This window comes from Heterocephalus glaber, unplaced genomic scaffold, assembly GCF_053883595.1.
Source record: "Heterocephalus glaber isolate CG9 unplaced genomic scaffold, H.glaber_assembly_v1.0 deba00000347, whole genome shotgun sequence".
Lineage (NCBI taxonomy): Eukaryota > Metazoa > Chordata > Mammalia > Rodentia > Bathyergidae > Heterocephalus > Heterocephalus glaber.
The window spans coordinates 18,342,259-18,365,128 of NW_028258143.1; positions in this window are offsets into that span (position 1 = coordinate 18,342,259).

Genomic DNA, 22,870 nt, shown 5'->3' on the forward strand with positions numbered 1-22,870 from the left:
AAGAACAATGTGTACATAGTACCACAAATAGAATCTTGATTGAATTTCATACAGCATCGAGGAGCATTACTTCATTCTAAGTAATTCAAAATAAATATTTGACAAGTATTTCTACACTAAGCAGTTACTGAGCATCTAGTCATTTTTCATGCAGTCCTTGTTTCCAAGACTTAGGAAATGTTAGCCAAAGACAGAAAAAATGAGAAAGATGAATTCCAACTAGGTTAAAGCTGACCCCAAAATTAATTTAAGCATGATTACAAAGAACTCCAGGTGTGCTGTCCTGTATAATTACACTTTGATATAATCAGTAAACTACAATATTTTTGTTGTAGGAATTTATAATGGGCATGCTTTACTAAAATACAACTCTACTGTTTTTAAAGTTATCCATCCTATAGAATTCATATAATGTACTCTGCTTATTATTAATTTTACAATACTAGAGATTGAACCAAAGGCACTGTTCATACTGACAAAACTCTTAACCACTGAGATACATTTACAGCCCTTTTTTATTTTGAGGCAAGATCTTGCCACATTGCTCAAAATGTCTTGAACTTGTCTTTTCTACCTCAGCCTCTGGAATAGCTGAGATTACAGGAGTACACAGCCACACTTGTCTTACTGAAATGATTAATCATTTCTTTTTAATGTAATATTTCATGAATTCAAAATAATAAATATTAATGTAGAATTTATTATAAGAATTATAAAATGAAAATCCATGATCAGTCAGGAATATATATATATATTCCTAAAATAATTAAAGCTGCATATATTAATTGAGACTTCATACTTCTTCCACTACTATCCTCAGTTTTGTTTTTTGTGATCTAGGGTCTTCTGTTATGCTGTTACTCCTACAGGACTTATTTGATGTATAATTTTAGAACTTTATAAATATAAAAAAATTAGCCCTATAATCTACTCATGCTATTGTATGTGGATAAAACTCATTTGTTTTCCCTATTTTATAATATGTTTGAATCTCCAAAAGTTTACTTATCCCATTCTCTTGAAGGAAATTTGTTTTGTGATCAGAGAGTTATTGTGGTTTGCTTTTATTGTTATAAAAAAGACATATTGTACATTAATGTGCAGGTCTCCAGGAAAACTTGTAATATCTTCTCTAGTGAATACACACATGCAAAGATATACACTCATGTACTCAAAAATAAATGGAATAGAAGTGTTGTATAATATGCATCTACTTATATGAGTTAATGATTCCTAAATGGGTATCAGGTATATGTCAATAAGGAAAATAAAAGTGTATCCACTGTTTCATATTTTTGTTAATATTCAGTATAGTCAGAAGTCTTGATTTGAGTATGTGTTTTAACCAAACTGGTAGTATAAAATGCTAAATCCCATTTCCTGATCAGCAATGCAATTATGCAGACTTTTTTCCTGAAATACTCACATTTTGTTTTCTTTGTAAAATATCTTCTCATATATTTTTCTTATGTCCAGAGTTCAATCAAACATTATACATAGATTTGGGGGCACAGTTTCTATCTCTTAGCACAATATTTTTTGAGAGTCACTCATTTTATTAATAATAGTAGTTGATTCCTTTTTATTTTTGAGTAGCATTCAAATATATATAAGTAAAGCAATGTTTCAGTCCACTTAACTATTAACAGTTTTGGACTATTATGAATAAAGGTACTATAAATATTTTTATTAACAGCCTCTACTGAAATATAGTTTGCTTAGAATAGCTATCCATCAATTAAAGAGTTATGTTATTTTTAAAGCATCTAGTATGTGTTATTTCTCAGTGTTTCCATCTGGTATGAAAATTCCTTCTGTCTGAAGAAATTTCATACTAGAACAACTCCAATCAGTCTTTGTCTGAAAAACTATATTTTGTCTTCACTTGTAAATATTTTCACTTGGCATAGAATACTATGTTGATAATTTTATGGTTTCAACATCGAAAAGATATCACCCCATTGCCTTTTACATATCATGTTTATGATGAGATGGTTTTCTCCACTTAGTCTCTGTTTTGCAGAGAATGGCAAATTTTATCCAGAGATTCTTACATTGTGAATGGTTTAGCCTTTATATTATTCACACTCATACTATCTCAGGCCTTATTTTCTGAGTTGCTATTATTATGTCTTCATTAGAGTAGGTTTTTTTTCTTTTGTAGGATCTAATCTACTTTTTACACCCTCTCTCTTAGTTATTTTCTGTGTTGCTGAGACAAAATACTTGACACCTACATGTTAAAGGAAGAAAAGTTTAATTTGGCTCACAGTCTGTAGAGCTTCCAGTCCAAAGTTGACTGGCTCCCACGCAGGGCTGCATGGCACAGGGGCATGGCAGAGGCGAAATAGTCCATGGCAGAGCAGGCAAGAGGCAACAAGCAGCAGTGAAGCAAGCTTCTCTTTCCATTTTTTCTTGTCCAGGCTACAATCCAACCACACCCAGGTGGGCCTTCCCATTATCTATACCCATAACTAAGCTAATTCCAATCAGTGGACTAATTTAGTATCACATACCCTATATGAAACGAGCTCTGAAAAGCTTCTCTTATGAGTACATGAGACTTTGGAGGGACATCTACATACAATCCATTACACCACTTCAGTGAAATTTTCATTTCAGAATATTTTTTTTCCATTTAAAAATTCTAGTTTGGTCTTCAAATTCCATTTTCTATTTATTTTGTTCATGTATTTATTTAAATTATCAAGATTAGTTATAAAATCTGTTTATTAAGAGCTTTATTAAATTTACATACTATACACACATTAAATTTATGTACTTTATTGAATAACTTACCATAAAATTCATTTGTTCTAAGTGTACGATTCAAAGATTATTAGTTATTTTTCATTATTACTCAACTATCACCACACTCAAGGTTTAATACATTTGCATCACCCCAAAAAGATGATTTGTATCTTTTTAGTCAACCCTGTCTTCCAACCCAGGAAAATATTTACCTATTTTTTATCCCTATAGATATTTCTTATCTGGATATTTTCTCTAAATGGATAATATATTTGGGTATTTTTTGTTTATCATTTTGGTTCTCAACCAGAGTAATTTTGTATTCAGAATATTTTGCACTACCCATAGAAATTTCAACTTATCACAACTAGGATAGATGGTACCACCACCTAATAGATAAGTGTCAGATGCCACCACACATCTTACAAAACAAAGGACAGTCCCTCACAGTAAAGAATGATCTTACCTCAAAAATCAATGCTACTGATACTGATATTATTGGGCCTATGTAATGTTTTTGAGGTTCATGCATGTCATGACTTGTATTCTTTATTGTGTTTTTTATTGCTAAACTGTTTTGCATTATATGGACGTGTGAGATTTTAAAAAATTCATTTAACACAGTAGTAGATGGATATTTCAAATGGTTTCATTTTTGTTCCATTGGTTATCACTGCCATGAACATTTGTGTGCAACATTTTTATGGACGTGTATTGTCATTTATCTTTCATACCTAGGAATAGTGTTATGATGTAGACCATAAATTTCCTCCAAAGGATCATGTGAAGTTTCATCACTGTCCTGTAGCACTCCTGGGAGGTGGCTGAAACTTTAGGAAATGCTGTCTAGTAGAAGAAAGTTGGGGGCATGCCCTTGGAGGGAGTATTGGAGACCTGGTTCTTCCTCTATATTTCCTTACTTCCTGGACACCATGAAGTGACCAGGCCTTCTCTGTAAGGAACTCCTGACATGATGTGATTCTTTATCACAGGCCGAAATATGTACCCTAAGGATCATAGAAGGAGATTTCTTCCTTTCTATTATCTCTGATATTTTGTCCAAAGTGATGCAAATCAGACTAAGGCAATAGAACAGCTGGACATTATAATTATTTATTATAATTATTATTAGCCATTGATGTGTTTTGAAGTATCCACTCATGTCTTTGGGTGAATTTTTAAACAGCTTAGTTGTCTCATTACTATTGAGTTTTAAAGGTTCTTCACATAATCCAGATACAAATTATTTATCAGAAATATGATTTGTAAGTATTTCTTAATACTCTGTAACTTGTCTTTTCATTTTCCTAATGATATATTTAGTTGCACACACATACACGTATATTTCAAGAGTATAACTATAAGTAATATAACTGAAAAATGTGATAATGTACAAGAAATATGAAATACCTAGAATACTTCAATGTAGTTTTTAAAATAAATTTGTAAATATCTGATTTACTCTCTTTGGTGTTTTAAGCAGACTTCCAGTTAGAGTATTTGTTCTGTTATCTAGCTGTCCCCCGAAAGCCTCATGTGCTCATATGTGAAGCTTTTGGGAGGTGATTGGATCTTGGGTGTGTGATACTCATCAGTGGATCAGTTCACTCAGTTGATAGATAAACATGGTGTTTTCAGGTGAAACTTGTCTGGAGGAGGTGGGTTACTGTGGGCCTGGAAAGGTGTATCTCCCTCCTTCCTTCCTTGATCTCTCTCTACTTCCTGCTGATATGCCATGAGCTGTTTCTCCCCTGTGATGCTTCTCTGTCATGCTACCCTTCCTTGAACACAGTCGAGACTATCGACTGAAACCTCTATGAACTGTGAGCCAAAATAAACCTCTCCTCCTTTAACTTGTGGATATTATGTATTGTGTATCAGCAAGGAGTTGATACCTAAGAAAGTGTTTATAAAGGGTTCTTTCTTTCTCTCTCTTTTGCTGTCTACCTCCCTCCATCACTCCCTCCCTCTCTTTCTTTCCCTCTTTCCCTCCCCTCTAAAGATCTCCATAGAGAATGAACTTGTAATCACTACTGTTGGAATTATTTCTCTTTTAACATTATTGTGTGAAGTCAAAGGGAGCCCTCTATTGATAATTAAAACCAACTGTCTCATACATTATGTTCTAAGTTTAGAAATATCAAGTTCATATCCTCTACACAATAATCCTGTCTTGAAAACTAGCTTTTTAGTCATCTCACAATGCTCTCTCCTCCAGAGTAAACATTACATCTTTTTTATCTTTGCCACAATGGTCATGGTTTTCATTCCTGAACAGTTGGGCCTCATTAAAATACATTTCTGTTTCTCCACATACCTATCAAAATGAATAAATTTTTCTAATAAAGAAGAAAAATATTTGAATTTTTAAAGCATACTACTAATAATATAGAGATAAAATTATTAAATGCATAAATGAGTCTAAATTTATGTTCATTTTATGAACTTTCACATAAATTTTGCCCTATTGACATTCATATGTACATGGTAAGTCATTTGCTCTCAGGCTGAAAAAGTATTATTTATTTAGTATTGTACATACTTGCCCTGAATAAATAAACCTCAGTGATACATCTTTCAAAAGTTTTCTGCAAAGTTATTCTCCAACACAAAGATAGAAAGGATATAAGGAAGAACCAAATAAAAATTTTGGAACTAAAAAATATAATGGCTGAAATTAAAACCTCCCTGCATGAGCCCAAGAGCCTAATTTAAGAAAGAGAGGAAATAATCACTAACCATGACTATGAAACAATAAAAGTTTCTCAATCTAAACAGCACAAAGTAATTAGGAAAGAAGAAAACAACAAAACAAAGCTGAAGGGAGGTAGGGTACTATAATAAAAAGATCTAACATTGAAAAACAAAGAAATAAATTAAAAATTTAGTGAATCCCAAAGAGAATAGCCCCATGAATTCATACCATCACAAATAAAAATTGTTGAGAAAAATGTTTAAAACCAGAACAAACACTTAAGAGTATTGTAAATACTGAATAGTTTCTCTAGTGTGAGAAATTGAAAGGGTAAATAAGGATTAACAAGAATAACTGGTAATTTGAAATAGGAAGAAAAGGTCCAAAGGGGTAGGGGAAGTGGGAGGAGAAGGGGAAAGGAAAGAAAGGAAAGGAAAAATTATGAGAAAAGAAAAAGATTGAAACAAAGTCTATGTAAATAGGGAAGGGTGGAGGAGGGGAAGGGCGCACAGGGAACGGGGAAAAAATAAGAACCAAGATACATCATGTACAGGTACAAACACCCAATGATAAATGTAAATGTACTGTATACCTAAAATGTACCAATAAAAGAATTTAAGCAAAAAAACACAAAAAAAAACCCCAAAACCCCACAACAAACAAGAGAGACTAACTGTGGAGGGATACATTTTAATGATCATGTTTTTTTAAACCAGGAAGAATGGAAAGAGAAAATTTTCCAAAGTAACTCTGAAGCATTGAAAGAAAACAACTGTTCACTCAAAATCCTCTTTCCAGTAGTCATCTTCTTCAGAAATTGAGAGTAAAAAAGATATTCTCGCCTCAGGGAAATATAAAAAGGTTTACTACCAGCAGAACCACATCAAGAGACTGAGTAAAGGAAATGTTAAAATGAATAACTACAGAATGTCATTGTGGTAGGCTGAATAATACCCCTCTAAAAATCTTCACATTCTAATCTGAAAATCTGTTATTATGAACCATGGATAGTAACACCAATTTTCATATTCAAGTGTGGGACATTAAATGGGGAGACTATCATGGAATATCCTGATGGACTTAAGGTAATCATTGTATATCCAGTGTAATCATAGAGTCCTTATAAAAATAAATCAGGATCAGAGTCATTAGGAAGAGATGAGGCGATGGAGACAACAAGTTGGGGTGATGCAAGAAATGGATTATCAGTCAAGTAGTACGGATAATTCTGGAATCCCCAAAAGCAAGGAAACCAGTTTCCTCCGGAAGCTTCCATTATTCATGCAGCCTTTCTGTGCTCTGAATTTAGACATCCAATTTCCAGAATTGGGAGTATAAATTTGTTTAGTGGTAAGCCACTAAGTATGTGGTATTTGTTATAGTAGCAATAAGAAACTAATATGATCTAGAAGAACCTCATAAGCATAAATATGAGTAAACTTAGTATACCTTCTTTCTCTAATATTCTTATGTTTGACATTGAACTGAAAATTTTAATACTGTATTGTGGTTCTAAATGTTTGTAACAAAATATTTAGGACAATTATAATGTCAGTAAATGGATATAAAAGAATTCAAGATTTTTATGATTATAGTTAACTTTTAAAATTAAGTGTTATAGCTTTGTCAAAATGGAATAGTAAAAAACTCTCAGAGTCCAGAGAAAGGGAAGAAAAAATTAAATGGCAAAACAAAAAAGGCTGACATAACAAATACATAGTAAAATAAAATAAGAGATTTAAACCCTGATTAATGGCAGATTAATGAATAATTAAATGTAAATTTTCTAAATGGTATAATACACAAAGGCAGAGATATGGAAAATGGATTGAAAAATATGACCCAACTTATGTTGTCTAGAAGAAACTCATATATAAATAAAAAACAAATATAAATAAATAAGCATGTTAAAAGTTAAAGTATAGGAAAGATATACCTTGTAAACAATATTCAAATGTAGGAGTTGCTAAAGCAGATACCAGATAAAGAAGATTGGAGAGTGAAGAAATATCCTAGACAGTGAAAGATATATACCATGATAAGTCTACCAAAAGTGAATAACAATCCTATGTGTACATACTACAAACAACAGAAATATAAATTATGCAACCCAGAAATTGACAGAATTTAAAAGACAATAAACAAAATTCTATAATGATATTTGGAGATGTCAACACATATCTCTCAATAATTGATAGAAAAAACAGCTATATATAAAATATAATGACACAGAAATACTCAAAAGCAAAATAAGCAGAATCATTTATAGACAATCCACCCAAGGATAAATATTGTTCTCAAAATACCAAGGAAAATACAAAAAAATAATTCGTACCTTGGATGGGATATAAGAATTGAAATTCCACACAATATGATATCCATCCTCAATGAAATGAAAATGAAAATAACTAACAGAAAGTTATCAGGAAAATATGTAACATTTTGAAGCATTATATTTCTCAATAATTTTAAGATCAATGGAAGGAATTTCAGGGTAAATTTTAAAATGCACTGAATGGAAAGAAAATGAAAATACATGTCAGTAAATGGGAACAATTAAGCAATTTGTGGCACTACTCAATTTACTACAGAAAAGGCTTCAAATCAATAACTTAAGCCCACACCTGAGGAACTTAGAGCAAAATGAGAAAAGCTGTGTGTCCGTATCAATTTATTCAAAAAAATCATTTGGTAAAATTCAACACCTATTTATTTAAAAATGCCCCAGAACAATAATAGAAAAGTTCTTCTGCTTAGGAAATCTACAAGAATTCTATAGCTAACAGGATCTTCAGTGGTAAAACATTAACTATTTTTCATCTAATACTGGAAACAAGGAAAGGCTGCCCATACCATCCCTATTTCACAAGGGGCAGAAAGTTTTAGCTAATGTAAGGGATAAGCAAAGGAATTAAAACTTATACAGATTGAAAAGAAGAAAATAAAACTGTCCCTACTTACAGATGACTTCATTATCTACTTAGAAAACTTCAAAGAATGTGAAAGCAAACTAAGAACTAAATAAATAAGACATATGGAAGATAAACAAATCAATTGCATTTCTATGTACTAGCAATTGTTGATATTAAAAGTAAAATACATTTAGAATCACTCAATAAATGGAATATTTAGATATGAATACCAATAAAGTGAACAGGGTGCTGAAAACTACAAACTAACGATAAGAGAAGTCAAAAAATATATAACATATAAATGGATTTGAAGATGAAAATGCTATGTTATGTATAGGTTTAAAGCAATTCTTCTCAAAATTCCAAAAAATATTTTTGTTGATTTATAATTTATGCAGAAAGGCAAAACAATCTCTGTAAAAAAAAAAAAAACTGAAGTGGCAAGAATCATTCTAACACATTTTAAAACTCATTATGGAACTACACTAATCAAGATTGTATTGTATTGGCAGAAGAAACACAAAGATCAATGGTAGAGAGCAAAGAAAACAGATATAGAGTCAAACATATACCCACATCTGATTTTTTACAAAAGTGCAAAAACAATTAGAAAAAAAAGATAATCTTTTGCCACCTGGTGTTGAATTAGTTGGGCACTGATAAGCAATGAAAGGAATTTTACCCTGTTTCATTTCTTATAGGAACACTAACTCAAAATGGGTCTCTATATATTATAAATAAAGATTTAAAACAATAAAATTCTTAGAAAAACACAAAGAAAAATTGTTAAAATCAAAGCTTGGAAAATTCTTAACTTGTTATCAAACAATGATTTATAAAAGAGAAAATTATGAACCTGAATTGAACAATAAACACACTTACATAGTAAAAGACCCTGTTAAAAGGATAAAATGACCAGTTTCACTGTGAGGAAAAGACCTGCAAATTATATAAACACATAACAAAGTAATGGTATTTAGAGTATATAAAGAAATCTCAAAACTCAACTGCAAAAGCAAGAAATTAACAATTCAATTGGAAAATTGGCAAAACACACGAAGCAATATTTCATTGAATACAATATGTGAATGACAAATGAGCATGTGAAATATGTTCAAAATCATTAGCTTTTGTGGTTTGAATGTGTCTCCAACAACTAACATGGTCAGATCTCAAGTCTTTAATGTAATACAGTGGACCCTTGACTTACAAACTTGATCAGTACATGAGGACTGGTTGTATCTCAAGTTAGTTGTAAATTAATACAGCTGACATCTGGATATTTACCTGGGTACATGCTATAGATAACAAAAGGCAGATGAATCTTCCATTAATCTAATTAACCCAAGTTGTTTGTTTGTCAGGCTGGTCGTAATTTGAGGGTTCACTGTACTGTTGGGAGGTGGTGGACAGCTAAAGGTTATAGCTAATGGGAGGTGCTTAGGTCATGAAGGCTCTGAACTCAAGAATAGATTAATGCCACTATTTAACAAAGGGCTTATATGAGTCGATGTTGGGTCTGTCTCTCTCTTTCTCTTTTCCCTCCTGCTTCTCCTCCTCTTCCTGCAACAATCAAGGCATCTACTTGATTTACCAAGCAGAACAAATGAAGTATGCACTCAAAGAAAATAGAGAGCAGACCCTCAAGACAGGTACAATAAGTTCTAAGGCTGGGCTTTCTTTATGTCATCATGGAGGTGTCTTCAGGATGGGTGATCCAGGATAGGCATTATTCCTACTGTCTGTCAGGTTACGTACTTAGGGGTTATGTTAAAAATAAAACTATTTGCACGTGTTTGAAGTCGACAGATGGTCACCTAACAGTACCATCTCCCTGGGCGATGGGAGTCTGTAGGATTTTGAATCTATAGCAGCAGAGAAAAAGCAAAGGTTCAATTTACAAATGAAAACTGTGGGCCAAATTAACAGGCTTATTGCATCTCTAAGATGCTTAGACATTTCTGGAGCGAGTTTTCTTGAAGGAAAAAAGACCTTGTAACCTGGGGTAATTTTGCTTGTGTCTTAAAGCTACAATTTTCTTAAAAGTATAATATCAAAATTACAATTTTCCTTGTCTTCTTTCTAACTATAATTCTATTCTAATTCTCAGCCAAATAATTATACAATAACTTGTTTACCTAAAAAATTTATATACAAATGTTTATAGCATAGCATCCGCTTTCATTATATCTTTTATATCCAAAAGCACACCACAGGACTTTAAGAGATGAAGAATGATTTAACAAGATATTCATATCTTGGAATATTATTTAACAATAAAAATAACTGAAATATTACTGCATTCAATGATTTAGGTGAATCTCAGTAGCATCATTAGTGAAAAAGTCAATCTCAAAAGATTACATGCTATATGAATCTATTTGTATAAAATTGAGAAATGAAAAAATTTAAGAAATTTTAAACATTTCCTGAGTGAAACAAAAGACACAGGGAAGAGAAATACAACTTCAGTTTTAAATAGTCAACATAGAAAATCTTTAAGCTGATGAAAATATCTTTTATCTGTCAATATTTTGGTTGCAATATTACACTATTATTTTCAACATGTTATACTGGGGCAGCTTGGCATGGTACTGCATGACTGTAACTCTAGCACTCAGGACACAGAGACAGGAGGATCACTGTGAGTTCAAGGCCAGCCTGGGCTACACAGTGAGTTCAGGCCCAGCCTGAACTACACAGTGAGACCCTGTCTCAAAAAAAAGTTATACTAGCAGGTTAAAATCCATTTTTTCCAACACCACTTATTAAACAGACTATCTTTCCTCCAATGTGGGTGGTTGGCTCCTTTGTCAAAGATGAGGTGGCTGAGTATGTCTAGAGTTGTTTCTGCATCTTCTAATCTATTCCACTGATCCTCAGGTCTGTTCTTTAGCTGGTACCATGCTGTTTTTATTACAGTAGCTTTGTAGTATAGTTTCAAGTTGGAGATTGTGATACACCCTGCCATATCTCTGTTGCTTAGAATTGCTTTTGTTATTCTAGGTCTCTTATGGTTCCAAATGAATTTTTGGATTGTTTTCTCTAGTTCTGTGAAGTATATTGTTGGAATTTCAATTGGCATTGCATTGAATCTATATAGTAGTTTTGGAAGTATGGCCATTTTCACTACATTGGTTCTTCCTACCCAGGAGTAAGGGATGACTTTCCATTTTCTTGTATCCTCTTTGATCTCTTTTTTCAGAGTGCTGTAGTTTTCAGTGTAGAGGACTTTTGCTTCCTTTGTTAGATTGATTCCTAGATATTTCATTTTTTTGGATGCTACTGTAAAAGGAATTGTTTCCCTAATTTCTCTCTCAGTGAGTCTGTTATTTGTGTACAAGAAGGCTATTGTTTTTTGAGTGTTGACCTTGTATCCAGCTACTCTACTGAATCTGTCAATTAAGTCTAGAAGTCTTTTGGTGGGGTTGTTTGGGTCTTCTATGTAAAGTATCATATTGTTAGCAAATAATTATAGTAAACTAGTCCCATACCTATCACCATGGACTAAACTAAGGTCGAAGTGGTTTAAAGATCTAAATATTAATACAGAAACAATAAACGTGATGGAAGATAGGTAGAACACTTGAAGACACTGGGATAGGAAAAGACTTTATGAAAAAAATCTCAGTAGCATGGGAACTAGCAAAAGAATCAACAACTGGGATCTCATCTTATTAAAGAGTTTCTGCACTGAAAAAGAAACCACCAACAGAGCTAACGGAAAACCTACAATGTGGGAAAAAATTTTCACAGCTGTACCTCAAAGGACTACTATCTAGAATATATAAAGAACTAAAAAAAATCAGACCCCGTAAATTCAAAGACCCATTTCAAAAATGGGCATCTGAAATGAACAGACATTTCTCAGACAAAGAAGTAAAAGCATCAACTAAATATATGAAAAAATGTTCAACATCACTGGTCATTCAAGAGATGCAGATAAAAACAACACTGAGATTCCACCTTACCCCACAAAGAATGGCTGCTATCAAGAAATCAACCAATAACAAATGCTGGCGGGGGTGTGGGGAGAAAGAAACACTTCTCCATTGCTGGTGGGAGTGCAGACTGGTGCAACCACTGTGGAATCAGTATGGAGATACCTCAAAGAACTAGAACTAGAGGTCACATTTGACCCAGCTATTCCCATGCTGGGTATCTTCCCAAAAGAATTAAAAGAATCATACCACAGTGATATAAGTGCACCCATGTTTATAGCAGCACAGTTTGTAATAGCTAAAGCTTTGAACCAGCCCAAGTGCCCATCACCTGGAAACTGGATAAAGAAGATCTGTTTTTTTTTTTTTTTTTATAAAATGGAGTACTACTCAACCATAAAGAGAGAAACTAGACTCACTTATAGCTAAATGGATGCATATCAAGGCCATACTCTTAAGTGAAATAAATAGGACAAATGTGTGTAAATAGTGAATAGTTTCTCTAGTGTGAGAAACTGAAAGTGCAAATAAGTGTTAAAATGATTAAAATGAATAATTGATAGTTTGAAATAGGAAAAATGGTCCAAAGTGGTAGGGTGAAGGAAGGGGAAGGGGAAAGGAAAGAAAGTAAAGGAAAAATTATGAGAAAAGAAAAAAAATGGAAATGATGTCTATGTAAATAGGGAAGGGTGGAGGGGGTGAAGAGCGCACAAGTAATGGGGAAAAAAATAAGAATCAAGATACATCATGTACAGGTACAAACACCCAATTATAAATGTAAATGTATTGTATACCTAAAATGTATCAATAAAAGAACTTAAGAATAAAAAATAAATAAAATAAAATGAATATACTAAAAAAAAAGGTTATACTGGGAGAAACTGGGAAAATAGTATGTGGAGTTTCTCTATATTTTAAATTTGCATGCAAGACTAAAGTTATCTCAAAAAGTTCTTTTAAAGGAGAAAAGTACTTCTAAATAACAAAGTTCAATTAGAAGAAGGGCATTTAATGACATCAACAGAAATTTTCATAATTTAAGCCCTAGTAGTCCACATAGGTCAATAACTCAGATCCTGTAACTTTATCTGGTCAAAAGGTATTTTAAAATTTTAGGCAAACAAAGGCTGATCTGTGGATAAGTTAGATAGGAAAAAGAAGTTCTGGTGTACCGTGGCATAGGAGAACAAACATATAGTAGCAATGTGCAGTGAATTTCCAAAAGCTAGAAGAAATAATTCCAAAGTGTTCCCTGTAGAGAAATGATAAATATTTGTGGTCAAAGATATGTTTAACCACATTTAAACATTATGTGATATATATATATATATATAGATATATAGATATATAGATAGATATATACAGGCATCCCACTATTATGTATAATTTGTATATTTTATGTCAGTTAAAAAGTAATTTTAGAATTATAACTCAATAAGGTATAAAAATAAAAATGAGAGAGGTAAAAGCCTAAAAGAAAAATGTTAGATTTCTTATATTATACATATATCTTATAACTACTAAGTTATTTAATAAAATTTTTATTAAAATGGTGTGCATATTGGGGGAAGATTCAACATGGCTGAATAGAGGAGGGCTCATGTTGGAGCTACTCAGAGAAAATCAACTAAAAACACAGGTAACTGAAAGAAAAGGAGCAATAAACATCCTAATGCCAAAATCAACCTGAAATAAGAGACTTGTAGATCAAACAAAACATAGGCATAGGACCTTATAAAATGGTGAAGAAGCCCACATGGCTGCCATTGGCACTGCTGCTGGCATGGGGAATAGGAACCACCATTCTGGGAAGTTCTCAAAAACTTATGGACTGCAAAAGCATAGCAAACTCAATCTATACCAGGATAGATCTTATATCTAGGGGATATAAGGCCCCCCACACCTTTTGCCTTCCTGAAAACAGAAGATGCTGCAGCCTGGCAACAAATTTAATTGGCATGCACAGGGGTGAGTGAGGCAGAAGCTGTTCCTGGCTGACAGGCAGCCACATTTTTGTTGTTGTTGTGTTTTTTTGTTTTGTGTTTTTGTTGTGTGCCATAGTGGCAAACTGGAACCTCTAGCAACAACAAGGTTAGGGACCACAGCGGCCAGTGAAAAGAATGAAACAGTATGACTCCTCCTGCCTTGTGACCAGCAGGTGCGAGAAAGGGATGCTGATACGTGGGATTTAAGAAACTTTGGGCAGAGGTGGGACAATGAATGACAAGTTAGCACTTCCCTCACTAGAGAAGAAATTGAAGTAGGACTGAGAAGGCTTGGACTGACTCTATGACAAGTCAGCATGCACCCTCATCCCCATAGAGAGGAGACTGAATTGAGACTGAGCAGCCCTTGACAGACCCTGCTGTGGCAGTGGCGTTGATGGCAGTGATATTTTGTCATTGACATCACCCCACCTGCCCTGTGACCAGTTGCATGAGTAGGGAGAGACCCATGCCAGTGGAAGCTGTGCAAGGACTAGAAAGGGCTGGCTGTACATAGGACTGGGAGCAGCCTTGGGCTGTCTCTATCTGAGGGTGCCACAGCAACTTAGAGAGCAACAAAGAGGCAAATTGTGTAAGGAGATGTGGGCAGGCCATCAAGGCATATACAGAAACTTCTTGGTTGAAGATTGGGACCAGCCCCCACACCTGGAGGCCAAGATCAACTCCAAATCTGTCACTAATCCTCCTGCAGCCCTGACAAGGTCACACAACACAGTTTTCAGTTTTATTTAGACACTACCACAGAACTGTGAACACCAGAGGAATTTTAATGTTTTTGTTGTTTTGTTTTGTTTTATTAGTTTCATTTTCCTCTTTCTGTCTGGGTTTTTTGTTGGGTGGATTGTTGGTCATTTAGATTTTTACTTTGTTGTTGTTGTTGTTGTTGTTGTTGTTCATTTTGCTTCTCTATTTTCTCAACTCTATTGATTTTTTGATATGTACATGCTAGTGAATATAGTCTCTAGTCTTTCTTGTCCACTTCAATATTCTTTTGCTTTATCCTTCATTCTTTCTTTCCTGTTCTCTTCTCCAGTTTCCCAAAGCATGGGTGATCACCCTTTACCCTTCAACCTTGCTTCTACTTCATTTTTCTTCACTTACATCTGTTTTGTCCCCTATTATTCTTACCCTCCTCCCCACCACCCATGCAGGGTGAAATCACTCTACTAAATGGACACATCCTGTATACAAGTCCCTGGTTTATGTCAGATGTTATATAACTGTAGCTCTTGCTCGTATGGTTTAAGGTTTCCAAACTAATAGACACTAGAGTTTATCAGTTTCTAGACTGTGCTTGATTCTATTGTTATTACTAATTATACTATTTTAACCCAACATTTCATACTTGTTGTAATCAGTTGTTCTCCTTTATATGATAACATTGAGAATATCTAGGGTCATAACCATCCTTATAGTCCAGTACCAATGGACGGGGTTCTGAGCCAAATAGTAACTTCCTATCTTTAATAAAATGGGAAGGTAGACCCCTGGAACAGACACAAATATCAAGAGCCAGCTACACCTAGAAGACATCCCTGAGGAATAGACACTTCCTAGGGAAGCTTTCATACTAGTGACAAAGCTTTCTACCATAAGAAATTTACAAGCATGAATACAAAAAAATAAATTAAAGTTAAAAAAAAAATAGACACAGAAACAAAATGCAACCCCAGACTTCCAGGTACACAGGACAAATCCAGGGGACAATGAGATGGAGGAAATCAGAAGCCACCCACCTGAATTTTCTGAAATGATAGCCACAGAGATAAACAAAACAAAACTTGAATGAGGCTATAGAGAAGAAATCTTTTGGGTAAAAAAAGAGATGATGATCATAAGGAAAGATCTGCTTAGGAAATCTAGAGTAGACATAGATTTTAAAAAATTATAGAGGAAAATGAGGGAAACCATGAATGCCCCACATTGGAAAGAAATGGGAATCCATGAAACAGATTCAAACAGATATCCTGGAAATTAAAAATTCAATTGAAAATCTGCAAAGACAAATTAACAAAAGTAAGGATGGAATATCAGACCTAGAAGAAAGAATTGCAGTTAGCAATAACAAATAAAAAAGATCTCTTAAAAATATCTAGGGACTATGAAAAAATAATCCAACAGCTGCAAGATGATACAAGGAAGAACAACATAAGATTGATCAGAGTCAATGAAAAAGCAGGAGTCAGCACAAATGACATAAAAAAATTGCTCTCAGAAATAATGGCAGAAAACTTCCCAAGCACAGAAAAAGAATTTGACATACAGATAAGTGAGGCATACAGAAATCCAATTAACCATGACCAAAATAAATATACACCAAGGCACAAACAATCAAGATTCCAGAAATTCAACACAAGAAGAGAATGTTGAAAGCTGTTAGAGAAAAGAAACAAATCACCTATAAAGGAAAGTCCATCAGAATCAGGGCAGACTTCTCAACACAACCCCTTAGTTCAAGGAAAGCTTGGAGTGAAATATTTGAACTCCTGAAAGCAAACAACCCCAACTCAGATTGATGTACCCTGCAAAACTATCTTTCAGAATCAATGGAGAAATAAGAAACTTCCATAACAAAGAAAAACTCAAGAAATTCCTGACACAAAACAGCTCTACAAAATGTTCTGAAAGATATTGCAGAAAGAGATAATGAAGAGCACAATTCCAAGAACACATAAAGAAAGAAGCCACCAGGCAAGACAAGCAATTAAACAGAAGAGAAATGCAAGGAACAAACAACAGGAAAAACAACAGGAAAATAATATGACAAGAATAAGCCAATATTCTTGTCATATTATTTTCCTGTTGTTTGTTCCTTATATATCAGTTATAACCATCAATGTAAATAGTCTCAATTCACCAATCGAAAGAAACAGACTGGCAGAATGGATCATGAAACACAATCTAATAATTTATTGCATAGAAGAATACATTTAACTCAAAAAGAAATTCATAGACTGAAAGTCAAAGGATGGAAAATAATATTTCACCCAACTGAAATCAAGAAAAAAGCAAGAATAGCTATTCTATTTGCAGACAAAGTAAACTTCAAGCCAAGACTGATCAAAAGAGTTAAAGAAGGTTACTATATACTTGTTAAGGGAAAACTCCAAGAAGAAGAGATAACAATCATAAATATATTTGCAACAAATACCGGCACACATAAGTTAATAAATAAAATATTAATGGACATTAAAAATCAAATAAGCACTAACATAATTATAATAGGGGATCTCAATACCCCACTGTCATAAATAGATCAACTAGAGAAAAAAATCAATAAAGAAATACCAGAACTGAACCAAACCTGTGAACAAATGGATTTAGTGGCTGTCTACAGAGTGCCCCACCCCACAACATCAGAATACAGAATACACATTCCTCTCACCCACACATAGGATGTTTTTCAAAATAAACCACATATTAGCTCATTGAACATGCTTAAGTAACTCCAAAGATATTGAAATTATCACATGAATATTATTAGATCATAGTACAATGAAATTGGAACTCAATATCAAAAGTAACCACAAAACTCCATAAACACATGAAAATCAAATATCACCTTAGTGCACAACCAATGGGTCATGGATGAAATTAAATAAGAAATTAAACTGTAACTACAATTAAATGATAATGCCAATACCAAAACAGAGAAAATGCAGAGTCAGGCCACTGCAGAGAGGCAGGTTTGCGGAAGCAGTCCCGGGGTCACCAGTTGCGCTGAAAAAAACAAATCAGCCCGTGCCCTGGCAGCAATCCAGTGGACACTCCCCACCCCCTGTTCCTTAGGCCTCTTCTCTGTATAGCCACCTGGTTCCACACTACAAAGATATAGAGGACACAAGACCACCAGACCACTGTACTGGAGCTAATCAAGTTCTCAGCATTTAAAGAATTTCTACCCAGAGGTAGGGGCTTCTAAGCTGCGATCCCACTGCTCCTGGTCCAGAGGAAGGGGTTGCCCAGCCAGCATCCCTCCTGCCACTTCCAGCTCAGAGGAAAGGGCTTTTGGGTGATAGTCTGTCACAAGACTGTGGCCAAGAGGTAGAGGCTTCTGAGCCGCTGTCCCACTGCTCCTGGTACAGAGGAAGGGGCTTCTGGGCCACCAAATGTCCTGCTGCTCTCAGCCCAGAGGAAGGGGCTTTTGGGCCACCATCCCTACCACCACTCCCGGCCCCTGGGCCACCTCTCCCAGCTCAGAGGAGGTGAGCCGTGCTGATGCCAACAACACCAACCTTGCCCCCTCCAGTCGAAATGAGAAAACACATAAATAAGTCTCAAAACCAAACTTCCAGATCACCTACAGCAACCCCAAAGGGAAATGAGATGGAACAATCTGATATTCAACCACCTGGACCCACTGAACTAGCAACAAAAGGGGACCGAAAAAAATGAAATCAGAAATAATTTCTCAGATAACAGGAGAAATTGTGCTCCTAGTGCAAGACATGATTAATAAATGTAGAGAGGAACTGAGGAACATGATGTAATCCCAACATAAGAAACAAAAGGAATCCATAAAACAGATGCAAATAGATTTCCAGGACATGAAAAGCTCCACTGAAAGTCTACACAGCAGAATGAGTCAATGTGAGGACAGAGTTTCAGATATAGAAGATAAGATTGCAATTACTGAACAGGAAAAGAAAAATTGCTTCAAAATTGTAAGAGAACATGAGAAATCAATCCAGCAGCTGCTAGAAGAAGCAAAGAAGAATAACATAAGACTGATTGATGTCAATGAAGAAATAGGAGAGAGTGGAGATGACATAAAAAAAACTCTTCCCAGAAGTAATGGCAGAAAACTTCCCAGGCAGGGAAAAAGAACTTGACATACAGATAAATGAGGCATATAGAACTCCAAATAGTCTTGATCAAAAAAATCTACACATAGGCATATAATTGTTAAGATTCCAGAAACTCAACAGAAGAACAAAGTTCTCCAAGCAGTCAGAGAAAAGAAACAAATCACATACAAAGTAAAGCCCATCAGAATCACAGCAGACTTCTCAACACAAACCATCAAGGCAAGAAGAGCTTGGAGTGACATATTCCAAGCCCTAAAAGAAAACAGCCTCCAACCCAGATTGATGGACCCGGCAAAATTATCTTTCAAAATGGATGGAGAAATAAGATACTTTCATGACAAAGAGCACCTTGAGAACTTCATGAATATCAAACTAGGACTCCAAAGAATTTTACACAATATCCTAGGAACACACATTGAGGATCACAACCCCAGGAAGCAAAGCAGAATGAACCCATTTGGCATGACAAGAAATTAAATGTAAAGGGGGAGAACCCAACAAGAAGAAAAAGTCATGGCAATGATAAGTCAATATGTTTCCGTTATAACCATCAACGTTAATGGTCTCAATTCACCCATCAAAAGAAACAGACTGGCAGAATGGGTCAAGAAGCAAAATCCAACAATATGCTGCATACAAGAAACACACTTAATTCAAAAGGAAACTCATAGACTGAAACTAAAAGGGGATCTGGAAAAAATGAAATCAGAAAACAATACTCCACATGACAGGAACCCCCAAAAAAGCAGGAGTAGCTATACTGTTTACAGATCAAGTAGATTTCAAACCAACACTGATTAAGAGAGATGAAGAAGGACACTACATCCTTGTAAAGGGAAGAATTCAAGAGGAAGAGATGACAATCATAAATATCTATGCACCAAACACTAGTGCTACCAACTATATAAAACAAATACTAACAGACATGAAAAGTCATATATGCACTAATACAATTGTAGTGGAGGGCCTCAACACCCCACTGTCACAAATAGATAGATCAACTAGACAAAAATCAACTAATGAATCACTAGAGCTCAATCAAACTCTTGAACAAATGAACTTAACAGATGTACAGAGTCTTCCACCTCACAAAATCAGAATACATATTCTTCTCAGCTGCACATGGGTCATTCTCCAAAATAGACCACATACTCACACATAGAACATGTTTAAGTAAGTGCAAAAGAACTGAAGTTATCCCCGGTATATTATCAGACCATAGTGCGATGAAATTGGAGATCCATACCAAAAGAAACTGGAAAAATTTCATAAACACGTGGAAATTGAATAACATACTTCTGAATAACCAATGGGTCACAGAGGAAATTAAAGAAGAAATCAGACAGTTCCTTCAATTAAATGACATTGACAATATAACATATCAGAATCTATGGGACCCAATGAAAGCGGTCTTACAAGGGAAATTCATAGCAGTGAATACACATATTAGGAAAACAGAACGAGCCCAATTAAATAACCTGATGCTGAACTTCAAGCTTCTAGAAAAAGAAGAGCAGGACAAACCCAAAGCTCATAAAAGGGAGGAAATTATAAAGATCAGAGGAGAAATCAATGCAATGGAGACTAAGAGAATGATACAAAAAATCAATAAAGCCCAGAGTTGATTCTTTGAAAGAATCAACAAAATTGACAAACCCTTAGCCAAACTTATCAGATAAAGGAAAGAAAAGGCCCGAATCCATGCAATTAGGAATGAAAAGGGTGAAATTACAACAGACCCAGCAGAAATCCAGAGGATCATCAATACCTACTTCCAGAACTTATACACCAATAAGATGGACAACACAGAAGAAATGGACAGATTCCTAGATACACATGAATTACCAAAGTTGAACGAAGAAGACCTAAAAATTCTGAACAACCCAATATCAACCAGTGAAATTGAAAACATAATTAAAAACTTATCAACTAAGAAAAGCCCAGAACCTGAGGGCTTCACTGCTGAATTCTACAAGACATTTAGAGAGGAACTGCTGCCACTACTGTTTAAACTCTTCAATGAAATTGAAAGGGAAGCAATACTCCCAAATTCATTCCTGGAAGCAAGCATCCCCTTGATCCCAAAGGAGAGAAAGACCCAATCAAAAAGGAGAACTATAGGCCAATCTCACTAATGAACATAGATGCAAATATCCTCAATAAGATACTGGCAAATAGAATGCAGAAGATCACCAAGAAGATCATACACCCTGATCAAGTGGGATTCATCCCAGGGATGCAGGGATGGTTCAACATATGCAAATCAATCAATGTAATACACTGTACCAATAGAGCCAAGGACAAAAACCATATGATTATCTCCATAGATGCATGAAAAGCATTTGACAAAATCCAACATGCATTTATGATAAAAAACCTACAAAAACTTGGAATAGATGGTCTCTACCTCAAACTGATAAAAGCCATCTATGTAAAACCAACAGCCAATATCATACTAAATGGTCAAAAACTGAAATCACACTAAAATCAGGAACAAGGCAAGGATGTCCACTATCACCACTCTTGTTCAATATAGTTCTGGAAACATTAGCCATGGAAATTAGACAAGAGAAAGAAACAAAAGGAATAAAGATAGGTAAAGAAGAAGTCAAATTGTCATTATTTGCAGATGACATGATACTCTATATAGAAGACACCAAGAACTCCACCAAAAGTCTTCTAGACTTAATAACCAAATTCAGTCAAGTAGCTGGTTACATGGTCAACACACAAATTCAATAGCTTTCCTCTACATCAATGACAGACTCACTGAGATAGAAATAGGGCAAATAATTCCTTTCACAATAGCATCCAAAAAACTGAAATACCTAGGAATCAACCTAATGAAAGAAATCAAAGACCTCTTCTCTGAAAACTATGGCACTCTGAAAAGAGCGATTGAAGATGATATCAGAAAATGGACAGACATCCCCTGATCCCAGGTAGGAAGGATTAATATAGTGAAAATGGCCATACTTCCAAAACTGCTGCATAGATTTAATGCAATTCCAATTGAGATTCCAGCAGTATACTTCACAGACATTGAGAAAACAATCCAAAACTTCATTTGGAACATGAAGAGACCCAGAATAGCAAAAGCAATACTAGGTAACGGAGACATGGCAGAGGGTATCACAATCCCCAACCTGCAACTATACTACAAAGCTACTGTGATAAAAACAGCATGGTACAGGCAAATAAACAGACCTGAGGACCAGTGGAACAGATTAGAAGATCCAGAAACAATGCTAGCCACACTGAGCCATCTTATCTTTGATAAAGGAGCCAAACACCCTCACTAGAGGAAAGATAGCCTGTTTAATAAATGGTTCTGGAAAAACTGGGTTTCAACTTGCCAAAGATTAAAACTAGACAAATACCTCTCGCCATGCACTAAACTCAAATCAAAACAAATTAAAGATCTGAATATTAAAATAGAAAATCTGAACCAGTTGGAACAGAAGTTAGGTAGAACTCTTGGAGACATTTGTGTAGGAAAAGATTTTATGAACAAAACCTCAGTTGCCCGTGAACTAGCACAAACAATCAGCAAGTGGGATCTCTTCTTATTAGAAAGCTTCTGCACAGCAAGAGAAACCACCAGCAGTGTGAAGAGACAACCCACAATGTGGGAAAAAATCTTCACCTGCTTTTCCTCAGACAAAGGTCTACTATCTCGAATCTATAAAGAATTTAAAAAGATCAGACTTCACAAATTTAAAGACCCAGTCTGAAAATGGGCACCTGAAATGAAAAG